A 21,074-nucleotide genomic window follows, 5' to 3' on the forward strand; every position below is an offset into this window, starting at 1 on the left:
GAGCTGGGTCTTGGGATGTTCCCTTCTAGAAGTCAGCCTTGAGGAACTGAATCAAGGCACAGGGAGAGGGCACATGCAGAGGAACCAAAGCCCTACGCGACTGCTCCACTTCTGCATCCTGGTCGGCCGTGTGAATGAGCAACTTGAGAGTGGACTCCCCAGCCCCAGGCAGCCCCAGCTGATTCTGTATAGAAGCGAGAAGCCCCCTCCGGGCACAGCTGGAGTTGCAGAGCTGAGCCAATAAGTGACTGGAGGTGTTGCAAGCCACTGTGTCTTTGCCCATTTGTTATTTAGAGCGGACAACTGAAACTAGAAGTCTAAGATCCTACACAGAATTTGAATCTGACTCAGTGAGAACCCACTAGGGGGAAGGTGGCCACTCCTAGGAGAAGCTTTGCCAGGAGAGACTAAAAAGACAGTACAAAAACTTATGGCTAAATATGGCAGTTCCTATAACACCCGTATTTACTTCTATAAATTCCATTAAAATGACAATGAATTTAAAAGAGCGTAAGTCAAAGAATCGAACTAATAAAACAGCAGATGAGAGGAAGCTGATGTTCAAGTCTTCAAGGGAAGAACTCAACATAAAACACAGGGCCAGAGCAGCTCAAGAAATGAGGCACTGGGTGCTTCTGAAGATAGGAATGCAGAGGGAGTTGGAAGCATGAGGCCTGACTGAACTTTCTTTTTGCCCAGTGGTGCAGCAAGATGTCCTTCTTTCTCTCCCTCCCCACCCCACCCAGTCAAGGGACTCCTCCTTGATCCATCCACAGTAGGAGACTGAAGAGCTCCAGTCAAAGGTTGGACCTTGGCTGACCAGGCGCAGGGGAAAATGCTAACAGGAAGCCAGCACAGGGGCTGCCACAGTCAGGGGACTGGAGGAGCCCCCGAGAAAGCGGGCTGGCTAGGTGAAGGTGATGTTAGGATTGTGTCTGTTCACTCCGTCATGAAACAGCTACACGGGTCACCATATATAAAAACTCGCAAATGGAATGACCTAGTCTCGCAGTAGACTTCCAAGGATTAACAGATATTTTATAAAAGCCTTTACCATGCAAGAAAATACCCAAAGAAACAGAAAACAGAAACTGAGGACAGATGAGCCAAGTCTGGACAGGACAGCATTTGGAGAGCAACAGTGAGCTTTGAGAACTCCCTAACAGAAATTAAAAATTCAGTGAAGAAAGAGTCAGTGAAATCCCAGAAATCGCAGGAGAGCAGTAAGAGAACCAGAGAGTGAAATCAGAGCAGCCACATTCTTAGCGAAGGGGATGTGGATAGAAGAGTCCTGCAAAAAGAGTTTTCCAAAAATATTATAAAAAAATTTTTTTTGTCTTTTTGAGACAGGGTCTCCCTATGCAGTTCAGGCTGGCCTTGAGCTCATTTTGTAGCCAAGGCTGGTCTCAAACTTGCAACAATCTTCCTGACTCAGCCTCTGGAGTGCTGGGATTACAAGCGTGCGCCACCACGCCCAGCAAGAATTTTCTTTAGTTCCTTGAAACTGAAGTACAAAAGACTGCAGATTGAAAAGGTCCATGCAATGCCCAACATGTTCAGCCTTGTCATTGAGACACTACAAATGGACGAGGAGAAACAGAAGTCCCTAAAACCTCCCGCCAACAGGCATGACGGAAGAGTGGGGTCGCGTAGAAAGGAACAGGCACTGGAGAGGCATCTGGGTCTCAACAGCAACCAGTCACCAAACACGATGGAGCAACACCTATGAAAATCTCAGGGGCCGGGTGTCGTGGCGCACGCCTATAATCGCAGTACTCGGGAGGCTGAGGCAGGAGGATCCTTGCAAGTTCGAGGCCAGCCTGGGCTCCAAAGTGAGCTTAAGGCCAGCCTGAACTACACAGCGAGACCCTGTCTCAAATAGACAAAAAGAAAGAAAATCTCGGGGGTGGAGGCTGGGGGTATACTTCTGGCCTGTGAGGCCCTGCCTGGCAACTGTCCCTAAAATCACAGTGCCTGTTTTCTCCACTATGTCATACCTTGTACCCTTGCTTCATTTCTGTTCCTCAGCATTTTACACCACATGCTTTGTAATTCCCATCTTAATTATTGATTTTGTTTACTCTGGATGTTTCCTGCTAGAATGTAAGTTTGATGAGATCAGGGATTTTTTAGAAAAATGTGTTTGCCTGCTCTCCTGCATACCTATGAAGTACATAATAGGTTCTCAATAAACATTTGTTGAACGAATAAATACATTATTTATAAGTCATCCCAAAGTCATCTCACATATCAGAGCTGGAAAAGCTTTTGGTGGATGATATAAACGGCCCAGTAACCTCTCCCCTACTCTGTGTGCTCGTTAGAAATATATCCTGAAGTCGCTGTTTCTTTGACCAGAGCAGTTTTTTTGCATCAGACACACATAACTACCATCCATCCCAGTCCTGACCTTCAGCTTCCTTGGGAAGCAAGTTTTCCAGAATCTCCCTGTGGTTGTATGTTCCTCTGATTGCACAGAAAAATCTTTCAAGCCTGCATGATCACAGATTGTGCAATGCTTTTCCCCAAGTGGGAGGTGTAGCGACTGTCCCATGGGATTGCTAATGCTATATCAAAAGGCCAAAACCACTCCTGAGGTCTGGCCCCAACTAGGTCCCGGGGGGCGGGGAGGCACTGCAGACTGTCCAGTCTGGCCTCGCTCCAGGTAATTTTGCAGTCTCTCTCCCCTAGAGGGCTGGGTTTTATCCACACATCTGCCTTCTGTACATGTGTACGCTTGTAGTAGGATTTGTAAGCTTTGGAGTTGGAAGAAAAAATAAAACTGGGCCTAAACTCCAGTCACCGCAGGTCTGACTGGTGCAGCTGCCAGCTGGGTACACAGTGCAGTTACAGAACAGAGAAATCCAGTGGGGGTGGGAAAGATGCCTTTACAGACAAGAGCTTTTTACACTTGATTTGGGAAAGGTATCCAGAAATGCTGAACTCGGAAGGGATTCTCTCAATGTGCAATGGTGTTCGGTGGGCACTGGGATAAACTAGAGCCACATGGTTTCTAAAGAGTCAGCATTTCTGGCACACATGCCCTCAGGCTGAGCTAGTACTGGCTGCTCCGGAGGCACAGACGTTATCCCAGGGACTTCCGCTCACAATTTCCCTTCTTATAAATCAGGGAAGAGGACAATGGGAACACCCTGTCCTGTATGCCACTGTCCAGGACGCCTGCAATACAGGAGGAAGAGAGTGCAAGCACTTCACTTGATCAGGACAGCAGCCCTTGTCAAGCTGTTATCATGGTCCCATTTTACAGAAGGGAGAAAGAAACTCAGGAATCCAAGCAACTTGCATGAAAGTTACATCCGACCCCGTCCAGCCACAAGAACCATGTCTCCCTTGCAACACACTACTTCTGACATCCTGCACGCGGCCTCATCCATCTTCTGCACCCATCTTCGCTGGATGACCTGAGTTGTTCTCTCACCCCATGTGCCCGAGGATGCGGAGGGATGATGGGGTGGCTCGGGAAAGAGATTCCTATCCTTTTCTGAGCAGAAGGGAGTGCTGACACCTGGTTAGAAACAACCTGCAGGATTCTGGGGAAGCAGGGAGCTCTGCAGGCCACACCAGGGCTCTGAAGTGTTATCTCCAAAGAAGCTTGAGCAAACAAGAGTGTTTCTGCCTCAATGGCTCAGCAAAAGCACAGTGGCTTTTAGCTGAGGACTCTTTGAAATTTTAAAACAAAGGACACCTGGCCAGTCACGCTTGTGCCCATAGGAAGTAGAGTCAAAATATACAGGGTAGAGTGTATATTTGCAGGGGAGGGGAAAGGGCAGGTAAAAGAATTAAGATGTGTTACGTCCATGGGCCAACTCCACGTGATGAATGTAATCATTATGTACAGCAAACATGTACTAATAAAAATTTTTAAAATTAAAATAATGCTGAATATTTAAATTTTAAAAATTACTACAGTAAAAGACACTCACTCCCTCCACCCCCGAGCTACCACCCATTGCTTTGAATATACTTATCCCATCATTCTAGTCACTTTCTGAAGCAGCTCTGGAAGTATTCTTTCATGAGTGTCTTCATGGATTGTAATAAAAGATGCAATGAACGCTGCTACCATGAACCAGACAACAGAAAGGCAGGCTCATAAACACATATGTGCGTCCTCACCCATTTTACTCCCTGGGCCTGGCACCGTGAGACTTCCGGCTCTCCCGCAAGGTCAAAGTGATCATGGAAGGGAAACATTCTGAACCCATAGAGGACCTTGTGGAAGCCACGGCAGCACAGCTTACAGACACTCATAAAAGGGGACTTCTGGTACTGCTTCAGAAAGTGGCCACAAGGATGGGGTAAGTGTGCTCCAAGCGAGGGGAGGATTTCGACTGGGATTGATGGTAATGTGTCTTTCATCAAATTCTTAAAACTTAAATTTACCATATCTCTTTTTATTTTAAAGAGAATACCAAATAATTTAAAAAAAACTAGAAATGATACGGAACTTCAAGAAAGAGATGATAGGAATTCAACAATGGTTGTTATATTGCATATTGTTGTCTTCCAAGTAGTTGTTTAAATTACAGATATAGCTGGGTGTGGTGGCGCACGCCTGTAATCCCAGCACCTGGGAGGCTGAGGTGGGAGGATCATTGTGAGTTCAAGACCAGCTTGGGCTACAAAGTGAGCTCAAAGTCAGCCTGAACTGCATAGCAAGACCCTGTCTCAAAAAAAAAAAAAAAAAAAAAAAACCGGATTACTGGATATAAGCATGTAAAATTGATCAAAATAAAGGAACTAGCTAAGATAATTGTACTACAATTTCTCTTGGTTCATTACCACATCTTTGGACCACACTCTGCACATCTTCATTACCTTGTGAATCTCAGAATCAGTTCCACAAAGTAGGGCCTGTTCTAAAATATTCTTTATCCTAACACAGTATTCACAGTGCAATCTCAAACTGATTCTCTGCAATGGTTCCTCTGGGCTGGGCACCATGCTACTAGTCCTCGTGCCCCTATATGTCACGTGACTTACCACTGGCTCCCTACTTTTGCCTTTATGTGCAAATCATGTCCTCCAACCATCTCCCCCTACTACTCCCCTACCACTTTTCCATTATGAGTTGAGGAAGTAAACTCCTCAAATATTTGCTTGCATTGTGTCTATTAGAATTGTAAGCATAGCTTTTCATTCTGCATTGTGGTTAGTTATAAACATGTTCTGTTTCCTTCATGAGATAGTAGTATGGAGCATTAAGCATCTACTAGATCAGTAATAGCACAGCTTTTAAGGCTTTTAATGATAACAAAGAACTGGCTGCAGCATGCATGCCACATTTGCCACCCCTGAACTCAATGCTCAACTCTCTTCAGCTAAAATGAATTCAATTTTCCCTGTAATGTTGACAAGTTAATATGATGTATGCTTGCCTTCTGGAATGGCAATATTATCTACCCCATTGGGTATCTTCTACAAGCAAATGATGTGACAGTTCCAAATGAATTAAATTCTTCAGTTTCTCCAGATCCATTGTAAGATTATGCAAACCAAAACTTGCATTATCAGTGGTAACCAGCAAAGGCCCTAAATGTATAAAGAAATTTTATAGTACTTAAGTTTTCAATTTAAGAAAAATATTAATATTAAACTAAGACAATAGTTTTTAATGCTACTCCTACAAACTTGAGCACAAAGATGGCCTTAACAGGATACTCCATGAATTAAAATTTGTAAGAACAGCATAATGCAAAGAGGTAAATCCAGGAACAGGGAATTGATTCAGTATATCAATTCTCTTAATAGATTTAAAAATCAGTAAATCAGTTCTTTTGATTGATAAGAAAACTATTGTGTTATTAAAAACAATTCTAGAAGCACAGACTGATAAGTAAAAAGTTCATATTTTGTTAAGTGACAAGGCATATTACAAAACAGAAAGGAGCTAGATTTCTAAAAATCAATCACTGTGATGACAGTGATAGACCCAGGACTTATAAGCCCTGAAACTTACAAAATTTTCAGGGTCCTAAGAATAAGAACATAAAGTTAGAAACAAAATTAGCCTTGAAAGTAAATATTTATTTATAGGGCCCTGAACTTTGGTTATGTTAGTTTTATAGTAAGTCTATTTATTAGTTGACTACATACCAAAAAGTTAAGAGGAGTTGTCTTGGGGTAAATTTACCCAAATTTCTTTAGGATGTTCTGCATCTTCTTACTAATGTAACAATGCTTGATTTGATCACCTTAAAAAGTAACTTCTAAGCCAGGTGTGGTGGCACATGCCTGTGATCCCAGCACTCTGGAGGCTCAGGCAGGAGGGTCATTGCGAGTTTGAAACCAATGTGGGCAACAAAGTGAGCTCAAGGCCAACTTGAACTGCTTAGGGTGACCCTGTCTCAAAAGACACACACACAAAAAAAGTAACTTCTACTCATCTAAAAAGACTGGGCAGTTGGAGATCCTTCTCAGTTAACTGAGTAATTTTTAAGCCAGAAAAGATATATCCAGGAAGGCTGCAGATATAAAAACTTCCAGTTGCGTTGGCAGATTATAAATTGGTATGTGAATATGGAAGATACTGGTTTTAACGTAAGCGGAAGATTTCAGTATAAGCAACACAGCAGTGTTACCTTAAAAGAGGTACTGTAGATATGGCTTCATTCATTCCCTACATAAGCTTTTATCCTGTGCCAGCCACTGGGAGTACAGAGGCAAAAAACTAGTCATCATCCTTTTTTTCTTGGAGAGGTTTTCTGGTTACTGTCTGCATTTTAACCCCCTAGTGCTTCCATAAATGACACTCCTCTCTGAAAGGTAGCGATTCCTCCCTGGCACTCTCTGATATCTGTTTCAACACAGCAGCACGCTGAACAAGGCTGCGACCCCTGTAAACTCCAGCACGCCTTGCGCTTCCAGCCCAGAGGGGATGCTCGCATTGTTGAAGTCCCTTTCTAAGGAACAGCCTGCTAAGTAGGTGACAGTCACCTTAGGAGAAAGGAAAGCATAAAAGGAGTTTTATTCTCCATGAAAAGTCTGGGTGCTCTTTATTTTTAGTATCACTTTCCTCTTAGACTTCACTGTCTTTATCTTCGGTTTTCTGCAGAATCCCCCCAAAACGAAGGCAATGTACTACTTTTTAAAATTTCACGAGGAGATATATTTAAAGATCATGTAAGACTTTGTTAAGCCTTTTCATTAATTTATCATATTTCTTTGAATGAGGACTATGGATGCCCTTTGAAAATTTCAAGGACATTTCAGGAAGGACTGAAGAATTGCAGGTAACAGCAATCTTAAGCCAAATTCTAAGGCAGAATAGAATGTACTTAAAGGGTTGTTATTGTGGCATAACCTATGTGAGCATCATGAAAGAACATGTCAAAGGAAATACACGTGCGGGAAGTGAAATATGATCAAGTCTTGCACCCTCAACAACCTGACAGGCAGCTGTCGCTGGATGGAGATCCCGCTTGGAGATGGACTCTCAATACACACTCTTGGCTATTTTTTAAAAATGCAAACATGTATAGGAATGTCTAATGGCACTGTCAGTACTTCATCATCTTATCTTTGTTTTGTTCTGTACAGGTTGGTACAGGTGGGACTCATACGAAATGGTAATACTGCTACAATGAGCGTCCCAAGGCATCTTTCTGAAAAATGTCTTGAGGAACACATGGATGATTTCTGCAACTCTGATTATGCCACAGACGTTAATGTCCCAGATGCTGATTTCTAGTGTGATTTCGTTTATTCCCAGTATTCTTATTGCCCTTTTATGTACTGTATAGAAATGTGTCTATGAAGAAGTCATTTTGCAAAGTTATGACAGAACTTTTAGCAATATCAATCAAACCAGGTTTTTGTTTTGTTTCTGTTTTGTGGGTTTTGTCGGGGAGTCGGGTATGGTAGAGACTGAATTCAGGGCCTTTGCGTTGAGCTACATCCCCAGCACTAAGTTGCCAGGGTTGGGCTTGAACTTGTGATCTTCCTGTCTCAGCCTCCCAGAGTGGTAATTACAGGCATGTGGGACCATGTCTGACTCTCGACTAATATTTTTAATTTTAAAAGTTACTCAGCCAGGCATGGTGGTACATGCCTGAAATCTCAGTACTCAGGAGGCTGAGCCAGGAGGATCTCTGAGAGTTTGAAGTCAGCCTGGGCCACATAGTGAGTTCCAGCTCATCCTGAGCTACACAGTGAAACCCTATCTCAAACAAAACAAAACAAAACAAAAAGTTATTCAGCAACTAAGGTGAAAAACATAAGAAAACACTGTGAGAAACACTATGCAAATGATGGATATACTAAAAGTGTAACTGAATCCTTTTTTAAACTTGGTGCACTATGAGATAAATATCACATCTATTCATTTTATAAAGCTAGAATTAACCTTGATATTAGACAAGTAGTATACAAAAGGACTCCAAATGTAAATGTAAACCCATTAAAAAAATATAGCAATGTATGAACAACTAGCTCAGGACCAAGAAGAGTTTAGCTCAGGAACTTAAAGATGGCTTAATATCAGAGTCCAGTCCTAATATTTTCTGCAAAATAAATAAGTAGGAAAATTATACACTAATCTTAATAGAGAGATAAATGTTAATAAAACTTCAATACATTAATAATTTCAAAAAACAATAATTTAAGAATTAAGGAGTGCTTTCTTAACTTGATGAAAGGTATTCACTAAAAATCTCACAAAGCAAAATGCTTAATGATGAAATGTTAAAAGCCTTTTGTTTGAATTTGAAACATCTTGTGACTTCGGCATTGGAAGTAGCAGCTACATAGTTCTGACAAGAAAAAGAAAAGACACAGGGCCTAGAAAGAGGAGTCAAAATGATACTTGTTCACAGAAGGCCTAACAGAGAACACAAGAAACATAGCAACATATTATGCAGACTTCTAAGGATGAAATATGACTAAATGATGCAAAATCAATATATAAAATTACGAGCAACCTAGCTATTAGGAAAAAGGAAGAAGTCGGGAATTCAGTTAATAAAAAATATACCGTTTATAACAACCTGGCAAACCAGAAGAACAGGGAGAAGTGGGAGTGCTTGCTCTCCCAGATATCAACACTATTAAAACAGTGTGGTTTTGGCATAGAACAAATAGGGTTATGAAATAAAACAGAGCCTAGAAAAGAGACAGATTTTATGAGGCCTTGATATATGATAGAAGTGTCCTTGCAAATCCATGGAGAAATGACTATTCAGTAAATAGTGTCAGGAAAATTGGTTCTCCACGTGGAAAAAGTAAAACATCTCTCCCTTTCTTATACCATAAGTAGAATAGGTTCTTGTAAGCTGTGCATTAGCAAGAACTGTTCCAGGATGCTTACTGCGGCACCGTTTGTCGCTGCCTTATTCCCAGTGGCTTCTCCATGCACTGAAATAGTAAAGAGCAGTCGCATGTATCTCTAAAGTGAACACAAATGCCCACAGAAGGGTACAGGCAGTATGGTCCCATTTATAAACACAAAATTGTAATACATATTTTAACACATATACCAAACGTACAACAATCAGTAAAACTTGCAAGGCAGTTATACAGTCCAGCTTCAAAAGTACTCAGCTCTAGGAAAGAAAAGGATGGGGTTTTACAACACTTTACTTCTTTAAAAATGTAGGGGCTGAAGCAATTCTGGAAACATATATTTCTTTATAAAAATTGACAAAACCTATAAAGCACTTGCTATGTGCCAGGTATTAATGTATTTCACAGATGGGGAAACTGAGGCAAACAGCAATAGCTCCTTTGATATCCTTCAGCTAATGATCGTACCGTCATGTTATGCTGCCTCTGAGATGATAAACAGATGTTAGCATATTTCTACTTCCAGTAGCATATGTTATATTGTTATGTTTTCTGTATTTTTTCTGTTCAAGAAACTAAGAAAAAAAAAAAATCATTTACAAAAAACGCTGTGTTAGCAGCAATCTTTCCACAGAGCATCCAGATCTAATGCAGGAGCTCAAATGTGGATACAGTTACGGGAATTTGGAAATTTTTTCTGGCTTGTGATAAAACAGTGACCGTTGAAATTCAATAGGAAGCAAAAAGTAAAGGCCACAAGGGAAGAACAAAAATTTCTCAAAGATAAGAACAAAAGGTTAAAATTACAATCATCATAGTCCTACGGCAGAAAAAAAAAGAAACAAACAACAAAAATGAATTGGCCTTTTATGGGTATAAAATATACAAAGGGTAACTTATCTTGCTGGGGGTTGTAGCTCAGCGGTAGGGCAGTTGCTTAGCGTGCTTGAGGCCCTGGATTAGTTCCACAGCATAGCCAACAAAAAAACAACCCTGCAGCTTATAGACATTACCCAATGCATGTTGTCTTAGTATCAGAAAGATTCGGGCTATAATTTTTTAAAAGTTTGTAACTGTTCCCCCTACGATATTTATGTGTTCTGTGTTTTCTTTAATCATACTGATGAGATTTAGACACAGAGATTAATGACATGAGTGAAAAGCTGTCTTGAATTCATCTAAAATTTTTCATCTCTGCTTAAGTACTGGAGTTTTACATAGTGATAACAATAATTATTGCAGATGAATGAAAATATCTTCAAAAAAGTGTTTTTTTTGTTTTGTTTTTTTTTACCTAAAATACTAGCTCTGATAGGATTATACACAGACTTTAAAAAAAAACACCAATAGATGATGTCATGAAATGAACTGGTCAGAATTTCTTTTATTTTGTATTGTTTTGCAAAAAATTATTCTGCTTGAAAAGTACAATTTCTTTGGTTCTCAATTTGGGAGAGAAAGGCATCTGGAAGTATCAACATGATGAACTTCTCTTCTATTTAGTGAACAAAACTTAGCATTTTGAAGATTTTCCCGAGGAAACTTTCAAGATAAGAGGAGTGACATTTAATCCTGTTATGTCAACTTCATTGAGTTAAGAAATGTGTGCAGGTTAGTAGAGATGCTCCTGGGAGACTTGGATGGGGCACTGGAAATGTGGCCCTGGCTGCTATATCTGGTCCCTTGTCCCTTCCTTTCCACCACTGCTCCCCTGCTCAGCTGTCTGGCTGTTATGAACCAAGCAACCATGCCCTTCTGCCATGCTGCTTCTGCTTTGGAGCCAGGTTACCATGGACTGAACCTCCTTAAGACACAAGCTAAATTAAACTTCTTCTCCTTTAGGTTGTGGGTATGAGGAATTGGATCCTGTCCCAAGGATGGGAAAGTTGACTAATATGGGGAGGCAGGAGACTTTCTTTTATACCATTAAGTTGTGCTAGTGACAAAAGCAAATAAGTAATATTTTGACAACAAACATTGTAAACAAATGTCAATAAATGTATACCTGTGAGATTCCATGTCATAGGATTAACACTCCACTTTTTAAAACCTACTTTAAAAATGCATATCTTACTTTATTTTCAGGTTTTTTTGCAGTGCTGTGGACCAAATCAGCAAGCATTCACCTGCTGTTCTACACCCTCAGCCCAATTTTTAAATTTTTACTTTTTGAGAAAGGCTCTTGCCATGTTGCCTAACCTGGCTTAAAACTCCTGAACTCAAGTCATCTTCCACCCTCAGGTTTCTGTAGCTGGACAACAGGTATGCACCACCATGCTTGGTTCAAGCATTATTTTAAAGTCATAAATGTGGGCTCCCTGGACCTCAAAGAGTCTTGCCCTTTGGTGCTACCTTTTCCCTCTCCTCTCCCTTTCCCTCCCCTCCCCTCCCTTCTCCTCCCATCCTCTCCTGTCCTTTCCTTCTTCATTCTCACTCCTAGGCTCCACATCTCTGCCCCTTCCTCTAGACTGCATCTCAATGCTCAGCCATCTGCATGAGTTCCCTGTCCTAGTGATTCTAGTTCTCATCAATCTATGACTTCCAGGGCAATCATTCCCTTTCTAGCACCCCAGGGAAGGATGTTGGGAAAACAATCACCATCAGTCTACAAATGGCTGGCCTTTGCCATCTTTAGACCTTGGGGTGTACCCATTCATAGCATAGGGCCCTAAAAAGTAAGTACTGTAACCCAAGAACTACACTCAGCCACATGCAGCCATTGAGAAATATGCAGGAACATTCACATTTTACTCTCAGCTTTTTATATTCCCAGATCTACTGGTCCAGGCTAAAAAGTCAGAAATACCAGCATCTAGGGAGGATGAGGCATGTGTTCCGCTGCTGTTCCTCTTTTGGCATCTTCCTCTCAGCTTCCTTTTAAGGGTCCAAGGGACAGGCTCAGATTTTTTTCTAGAAGGTGGTGAGACAGAGGCCCTTGGCCGTTTGGGGAAACCTGTATTTCACTGGCCTTTGCTTTTAATAAACAGTACATGTCCTTGCTGTATCTCTCAGGTGACCCAGAAGCATCTATCCGATGCTGCTTGCCGAGGGACGATGAGATCCCCTAAATCTTTGCGATTTGATTTGATTAGAAATGCAGGATTTATGAGTGTAAATCCTCATGTGAAAAGGTCACATTGTGCGATAGAGGAGGAGCCTGGCGAAGGAGCGCGTGCACGCCTAACGCATCAGCATATGCACCCCAGTACTGATGGGTGACCAGCACACAGCTGATGCATCGCATAGAAAGGGATCTGCTCATGAAGGTAGGGACAGGCGCTTGTGTGGCCCGAGGCCTATAGCAGTATGGAGGGGAGCTTCACAGAGCTGGAGGAAGGGAGGAAAGATGGGGCTGCTCTGTTGCAGGTTGGGATGAAGGAGAACCCTTTTCAACCACAGGATCAAACACACAATTCTCTATGTGATGATGGATCAGGGAATTCTAAAGTGCAACCCGGCTTTACAGTCAGGTCTGGCCAGTATGAAGGGATATTTGTCAAAGCACGGGATGAAACTTGCTTTGCCTTGTGGTTTGTTAGGCTGATCAAGACCTTTAAAAATACTTAGGAGATATACAAGTCTGTCTTCTTACCATGGCAGATTTGTGTGTGACACCCAAAGGGGCATTTCCTAAATGTCAGCGTCAAAGCTAGAAGCAGAACTTTCTTCACCTTGTGGCATCCTGATTGCTGTGCTGTCTGCTCTATCAACAGGTGGGTGTAGTGTTATTATTTTAAGTCATCTGAATGGAGGCAGGCATCTGAGTGCCCGCTGCTTCAGAGAGGACTTAGTTGCTTTATTTTTGGTTTATGCTAGTAGCACAGCAGGAGTCCTGTTTAGCTGCCTTTGGGGTACCCACACTTGTATCATGCTGGACTACCCTTGCTATTGCTTAAGCTCTAAGATTTTCCCATCTCTATCACGTGTCCATTACTCTGTCATGCGCTCAATATCCATTTCCTCTGGGCTCTCAGCAGGCGTTCCTGGGGCTGGGATAAAGGTCCCCTCCCCTGCAACAGGCCACAGCTGCTGCACCATGGATACTCCCAGACAAACTCAGCCAGACGCCAGCTTCAAGCAGGCAGTGACAGGGTGCCGGGCACAGGATGAGTCTGTTCCGAAACTTGTCCCTGGCTCCCAGCCCGCTGCCCCACCATGCATCCTGCCTGCTGCTCCCGGCACTACTCCTCCTGTCCTGTGTCCTGGGGCCCTGTCTGCAGGGTGGGGAGCCACTGGCAGCCTCCTTGCATCTTTGGTTTTTGCCCTTCTCCACACCCTGGTCTGATGGGAGAACTGGAATGTCCTTCTGTCGTGGGCAGAGGGATAAAGGGTTCTCAGAGAAAGCTTGGCTAAGAGAACCTGGAGAGGTAGCAGTAGGGAGAGCCTGGGGTGGGCGCTCAGGGTCACAGCCCTGCATGTGAGTGTGCAAGAGGGAGTGCATGTGATAAGGAAGAGTGCGTGTTAAAACTGACTATTGGTCAAGTGCTTGGATCAAGGTCATCCGCTGGCCCCCGTCCTGGTGGGGAGGAGACAAAGGGACTTCAGGGGTGAATCTAGGCTCCACATCTTGTGCCTGTGTGTGCCATTCTCACTTCAGGAGCGAGTGAGAAGGAGGAGTTATTGCTGGTGGAGTCCAGAAGGTGAGAGTAAGGAGACGGGGCCACTCATCATTAAGCAGGGGATGTTAAGCAGGGGTCAGCTCGGAGCCACTTGTTCACAAGACGGGACCCTCCAGGCGTGGGCCTGATACACCAGACTATCCAGGAGACTCCAGGAAGCTTTTTGTTGTGTCTTTATATTTTATTGCCCTCAGGTACTTTCTGAAGTGGCATTTAAGAGACCCCACACACAGCTACTTCCGCCTCACCATGTCCCTTTGAAGTTCCAGCAATGCCTTTTAAGAGAAGCTTCTGATGTCAGCCACTAGATCACCATAAAGAATACATGTCTGAGGGGGCCAAAGCATGCTGGCCCTCTGGGGCAGCTCTGGGATGGGTGAGTTCCTGCTTGGACCCACATCCCCTGGTCCCTCCCGTCACGGCCTGTAAAATACAAGCTCCACTTGCAGATTCACTACAAACCACTCGTGCTCTCTCGCTCTTCCTCACTGCATTCACAGATATGGGTCCTTTCTCGTTGCCTCAGGGTCAAAATGACCATTTTGGGCATTCCTAACTAAAAGCAGTAAGAAAGAAGCCATAAATCCTGTAGGTATCTCTAGCTGCTTTATTAGCTAACAAATTTATCAAGCAAAGTCATCTTGTACTGTGATGTCCCCAAAATAACATGCATTGAATGGGTTGTGTGCCCACCCTGGGCTTCAGGAAAGCAGGAAAAGGAAAGCCCAACCAAAACTGCTGTCACTTAGAGGTCTCTGCGTTGTCTCAGCTTTATCTCCTACAATGGCCACAGAGTTCATATATAAATATGATGCTTACATAATACACATAACAAAAAGAATAGTGTGTGTCTCTTTCCACAGGACAAAATAATTCAACCTACACAGTGTGGAACTGCAAGTAAAAGTAACTAAAGCAAGGCAGACTGAGCTATGATTTTGATCATTAAATAAATTCTTTAGGAATAGAGAATTATGGATGAAACTAGGTTTCAGATTTACAGAGTAGGAGCACTTGCATTCATTTAAACAGATTCAACGTAATCACAGATAGGGCCCATTCACTGCAGAAATATTTATTGCATACCTACGTGTAGCACACAATCTTCTAAAGGCTGCTGATATAGCAGTCAGCTCAGAGGTCTTAGCTGTTCCACCCATGAACAATAGATAACATGCTCATACACAGTTGAGTGCAGAGTAAATGCTGAATAATAGGGAAAAAAATAAAATAAGGCATAGGGAGTAGAGAACAGCAGGGTGGGAGTGGGTGCACTGAACTCTTATTCAGTAGCTGGATGTCCTACAGAGAGGAGGATGTCTGAAAGATGTGTGGGAGCAAGTTTTGCAGATATCTGGGGAAGAAGGATCTAGGGCATGGGAGCAGCAAGTTTTCTTGAAAGGGAGTATGCTTGATAAGCTCCAGGCACAGCAGAGAGCAACTGCACTGGCAGAAAAATGAGCAAGATGGCGAGGGGAATGAGATGAGGCTGGCAAGGAGGCAGGTGGTCAGACTGCGCAGACTTTGTTCTCTCAGTGCAGTGGCAAGCCCAAACAGGATTTTACACAGAGGTGGAGAGGACGAGATTGATTACCAGGCTGATCTGGTAAGAACTACCAGAGAGGCCAATGACTAGACTTAAGAACAATAGGAAGCTAAGGCAAAAATCTAGGTGAGAAACTAGCATAGGTCAGACGTCGGTGGAGGGTTAAAGATGATGAAAAGTGGTCAGATTTCAGGATAGACAGTCGTCCCTCTGTAAGCACTGGAAGGATGGCTCCAGGACGCCCACAGATACCAAAATCCATGGGTGTTCAAGTTTCTCATGTAAAAAGATGTCTTTGCTTATAACCCACGCATATCCTCCTGTAAATGTAAAACATCTCCGTATTTGTTACAATAACTAATACAAATAAAACCATGTAAACAGTTATACTACATTCTTTAGGGAAGAATGTGTCCAGTACAGATATAAGTGTTTTGTTTTTTTTTTTTTTTTTTCTGAACATTTCTGATCCATAGTTTGTTGAGTCCATGGATGCAGAAGCTGGAGATGAGTAGGACCAGCTATATATTGAAAGCAAAGTGAAGGATTTCCTGACAGGCTGAATACGCAATGATCCAAGGAGGAGTCAAGGATAACGGCAAAGCTTCCACATGAGTGACATGCGAGACAAGGGTGCATCTTACTGGCATGGGGAAGACTATGGGGAGAGTCCGTGTTCTTGGGGACATGAGATATCCGTTTTTGGCCCTGTTTGAGATGTCAAGTAGATGGCTTGAAATACTAATCTGGACTTCAGGGGAGATGTCAGGCCTGTGTGGTCATCATCATATAGCTGCCACTAGACACCAAAGGACTGGGACCAGGTCAAATCATTTAGGTGTTAGTGCAGAGAAGTGATGGGATCTGGGCCAATGGCCAGCGCTTAAAAGTAAGAAAACGAGAAGGAACCAACAAAGGAGATTGAAGAGCAGCTAGTGCGGCAGGAAGAAAACTCAGAAGAAAAGGTTTCCAACACCGAGAGAAGGATGTCTCAAGGCTGGGAAGAGCTCTAGCACATACAGCGCCCCAGACAAGCACATGAGAGTGCTGACTATAACACATGGAGGGCGGGTGCCCCCCAAGAAGCTGCTCCTGTGGGGTGCCCAGACCGAAGGTCTGAAAAATGACAGGGGAAGGACTGGCGTCAGGGTCATAGCTGAGCTCTTCCAGTCACTCTCTCATCATGGTGCAGCAGCCAGAGGGGGATTTAGTAGAACAGGTGAGGCTGAAGGGACAGTGTTGATGATCCAGTCTCAAAATAGTCCCAAGTGATTCCCGGAGACTGTCAAGCAAGGCAGAGGAGACTTACATGTCCTCAGCGAGAATAGCAATATGTTTTAGAAGATTCAGATTTCTTCTTCTTTTCTGGCCCAACATTTTTGTGGGATTGTTACGGTCATAATGGAAAAATTTAACAAATATAACAATTGCACAGGATCTTTCTTTTAGAGTTCTGTAGATACAAACAACTTCTGGTCACAGTGATAGGTCTGGCCACGCGGCTAGAGTTTTGCTTTGCACACATTCCCAACCCGCCCTTGGCAATGCCCGTGTTTTATAAGCATGTTTTGTGCACAAGCTGGATGTTGCCTCTGTGATCTTTGCGGTACGCTTGGCCCGAATCAAAAGCATCCATTTCTATTAGCAATTTCCTACTGATAATATCTAGTCTTCAAATTCCACAGAAAATCAAAAAATTTTCAATGTTCACAGCTAGACTAAAGGAAACATGCTAGCGTTCATTTAGAAGTGAACCATGGCACACATGAAAAAAAGAATCAGTGAAGTTTTAAATTTGCATTGTCTTCTTTCTCTCTGCCAGAACAGGCTTGCCTCAGATTACTTAGAGACGCTTGCAAATCTAATGGGAAAGAATGTCCCACTCTAAGAAAATGTGCATATATAGAGAGAGTCACCCCTCGGAGTCTGTGGGAGGTTGGTGCCAGGACCCTCTGTGAAAACCAAACTCCATGGGTGGCCAAGTCCGTTACACAAAATGGCACGGTATTTGCTAACAACCTACACATAGTCGAATATACTTTAAATCATCTCTAGATTATTTATAAAACCCAGCATAAATGCTCTGAAAATCTTTGTTGCCCTATATTGTTGAGGGAATAAAGACAAGGAGAAAAATCTATAAATGTTCAGTACAGGTGTACGTTTTTTCAAATATTTTCACCTACAGTAGGTTGAATCTATCCATGTGGAACCCACAGACATAGAGGAACCACTGTGTGTATTTACATATATACGTGTGTGCTTGTAAATGTATTCATACATACATATGCACACATCTATGCATAATTTCTCAAAACAGGTTAAAGCAGAGAGTAACAGTAACAGAATTGACCACACATATAAGTAGCACTGTATAGGTAGCACTTAGTATCAAAATGTGCTAAAATCACAATTATAAATTAATTGGTTAAAGGTCTTTGGAATACAAATGCAATAAAGGGAATAAACCAATACTCTCAAAACTACAGTGTTAAGAGCCATTACTAATTTTTAAAGAAATAACCTCAGATATCTAAACAAAAATACGTTTTTCTTTCCACCGAAAAATACTTGTGCATTTATTCTGTCTGCTTGAGCGTTAGGCTGAATTATTTCTGAGTTCTGTGCTAATGAGCATTAATGAGCACAATGCCTACCCAGTAGTGTCCAGCAGTAAATAAAAAGTGTCCTGCTGAATGGTGAAATAGTCACCAACGGAAAAGCAATTGCTCCGTCAGGAACAAATTTATTAATTACAGTGTGGGCTATTTAAATATTAGAGGCAGAATGTCGGCCTCATCTGACACGCGCCGTTTACTCTAATAGCTTTGTGATGTCCGTTTTACCCATACTGCGCTAGTAGGTGGTGGCCCCTCTGCACGGGGGATGGGGGCAGCAGCAGGGGTCCCGCGTGCCTGCAGGCAGTGCCAGGAGGCATAGAGAAGCCTCACACACTGTGGAGATGAAGAAGATATGCAAAACGAAGGGTGAGAAACATCGCTTGGGTACTTTGGGAGAAAAACGAGAGCTACAGTTTGCTAAGGAAAAATGAAAGGAAGAGGGCTGAGTGTAGCCCAGTGGGTACAGGGCTTGGCTCGCATGAATGAGGCCTTGGGTTCCATACCCAGCTCTGCAAACATCTTAAAAAGGTTGAAAAGGAAGAAAGAATACCATAGCTTTTATGCTGAAAAACACAGTGCAGAGTGATCCAGTTCTGATTCCTGTGCCGAAGCTGCTGTTCCATGATGACCTCAGTCAAATAACTGGATTCTCTTAATGCACCCATCTGAAAGTTCTATACCCCTACCACTCCACAAATGCTAGTTAGTTTTGCCTGCTTGACTGCCACACAGCCTTACAAAGGTGAGGGGGAACACCCCAAGCTGTGAAGTCAAAGTCAGTCTTCCGAGGCAAAGGAGCGCTGAGCTGACAACGAGGACCAGAGGTGATGACGATGACCGTGAAGCAGGTGTGGTGCTGCGGGGGCTGCAGACGGCAGGCTCAGGGCTGAGCAGCGGGCAGCGCAGGAAACAGAAGAACACACCCAACACAGACATGGGCTCTACTCCGGCTTTGCGAAAATATGTAATGTGACCTTGGACAGATTACTGTTTTTAAAACAGCTTTATTGAGCAAAACAATATATAATAAATCACACATATTTAAAAGGCACAGTTTGATTCAGTGTTCATGTATTTCCATGTAGCCATCACCAGGTGAAGATGATGAGCACTTCCACCATTCCAAATGTTCCCTTTTGTAAGCATCCTATTGTCTCACTAGTGTAGGGCCTGAAAGAGTGAATGAAAACTAGGAGGTGTGATAAGACATTGTGAAATGAAAGGAAAATGCTCAAAAGTAAAGGGCAACTGGGGTGTGGGAAAAGAGAAGGAAAAGAAGGGGAAATTACATAAGTATGTATATACAAGATAGCTAACATAGTTGTGCTACTGTCTTCTATTGCTCTACAGAAAGGAACAGTTCATGATTGCTTGTTTGATCAATCTTGCATGTCTCTATTTGTTTTCCAGAGAAGCCACTCTGAAGATATTAATAAGTAATACAACAACCATGGTTAATTTCCTACAACTTTGTCTGTAACTCTGCTTTGTTTGTATTATTCTTATGCTATTTTGTAAATGGATGTCTGTCTGTTAATGTTTTCCTTCTTTTATTTTTCGAAATAAAAAAAAAAACCAAACGTTCCCTTGGAGCCTTTGTAAGACCCCCCTCCACCCTGAGCAACTACTAATCTGCCATTTGTCACCATGAATTTGGTTGCATTTCCTAGAATTTATATCAGTGAAATCATACAATACACACTGTCTTCTTTCATTCAATGTCATTATATTGATATTCATCCATGGTTGCTTTTATCAAGGGGATGTTAAGTGAGCTAGTGCACTGAACCTCTCTAATTAAATAAAACAGTCATGGTTGACGTGATTACAAAAGTAAAGAGGTGGTGGCCGCTTGGGTCTGGGAATAGGAGAACTCTCTTTGGGATCTGACCTAATGTTTCCAGGTGTGGGGGCAAGGAAAAGACATTCATCCTCCTGTGATCCTTACTTCCTGCAATTAACCAGAATAGTGTACATAAAGCCCAGTGTAAACTACTAATCCATTCACTCCACTAATTAATTTAGTCGGCACATATTTACTGAGCATCTACTATGTACTACTAGCACCATACTAGGAGCTTGTAAAATGCAACACACAAAACAAGACAGCTGCACGCAGGAACCTCTGTGCCAGCTGAGGAGAGCCAGGCCGTGTCAATACAGAGAAAAGCACATGTCGATTAGCAGTCCTCTCTGGGGAAATAAGACAGATTTGGGATAAACTTACGCAGGAAAGGAAGTGATACTTCTTAAAGGGGGCCCAGAAAATCCTTCTTCAGAGAAAATGAGGTTTGAATAAAGACAATGAAGGAAAACCATCTTTCTTACAAATGTCTGGAAGAATATTTTTTTAAAAAAGGAATTGCAAGTACGAAGGATGTCCTCCAGATTGCTGGCGGTAAGCTAGACTGTGGAAGGGTCCCCCCAGGCCCGGGCAGGGCGGGGAGGAGCAGGGTGGGGGCAGGGGCTGAGGCAGGTGGAGGATGGGCCTGTGGCGGGTGTTTCCGCTGTGACGTGACTTAGGAGTGGGAATGACCATGCGGGCTGCTCTGTAGAGATGGCTGGGAGTAAGAAGAAGCAGTCATCAGGCCATCGCAGTTGTCCGAGCCAGAGCTGGGGGTGGACTAGGAGTAGCAGAAGTAAGAAGTAGTCAGGTTCTAGGCAGAGCTGAATTTTCCTACAACGGCTCTGTGAACTGCTTAATAACCATTCCCCCCATTTACACCGTTCAGGGACTGTACTGAGAAATTAACACAAAATAACTATTTTAACACCTACAACAATACTGTGAAGTAGGACTTGCTCTTATATCTCCTCACTGATGACGAAATGGAGATGAGCAGTTAGATAACTGCCCAACCTCCCAGCGCTGCGATGACACGCCAGCCAGTCTGCCTTCTCAATCTATGCTGCTCACTATGTATCACGTGGCTTCTCAAAATTAATGTAGGAAAAGCAAAAACTCTTGTATTCAAGGGAAACCAAGAC

The 21,074-nt window shown here is 42.9% G+C and overlaps 1 protein-coding gene across 18 annotated transcripts in view; it reads right to left on the minus strand.

Moving 5' to 3' along the window:
* The window catches only part of Kiaa1217 (KIAA1217 ortholog), a 477,384-nt gene that overhangs the window by 100,949 nt on the left and 355,361 nt on the right, over window positions 1–21,074 (minus strand). The window lies entirely within an intron of this gene.

The sequence above is a fragment of the Chinchilla lanigera genome, unplaced genomic scaffold, assembly GCF_000276665.1.
Source record: "Chinchilla lanigera isolate Chin_1 unplaced genomic scaffold, ChiLan1.0 scaffold00028, whole genome shotgun sequence".
Classification (NCBI taxonomy): Eukaryota; Metazoa; Chordata; class Mammalia; order Rodentia; family Chinchillidae; genus Chinchilla; species Chinchilla lanigera.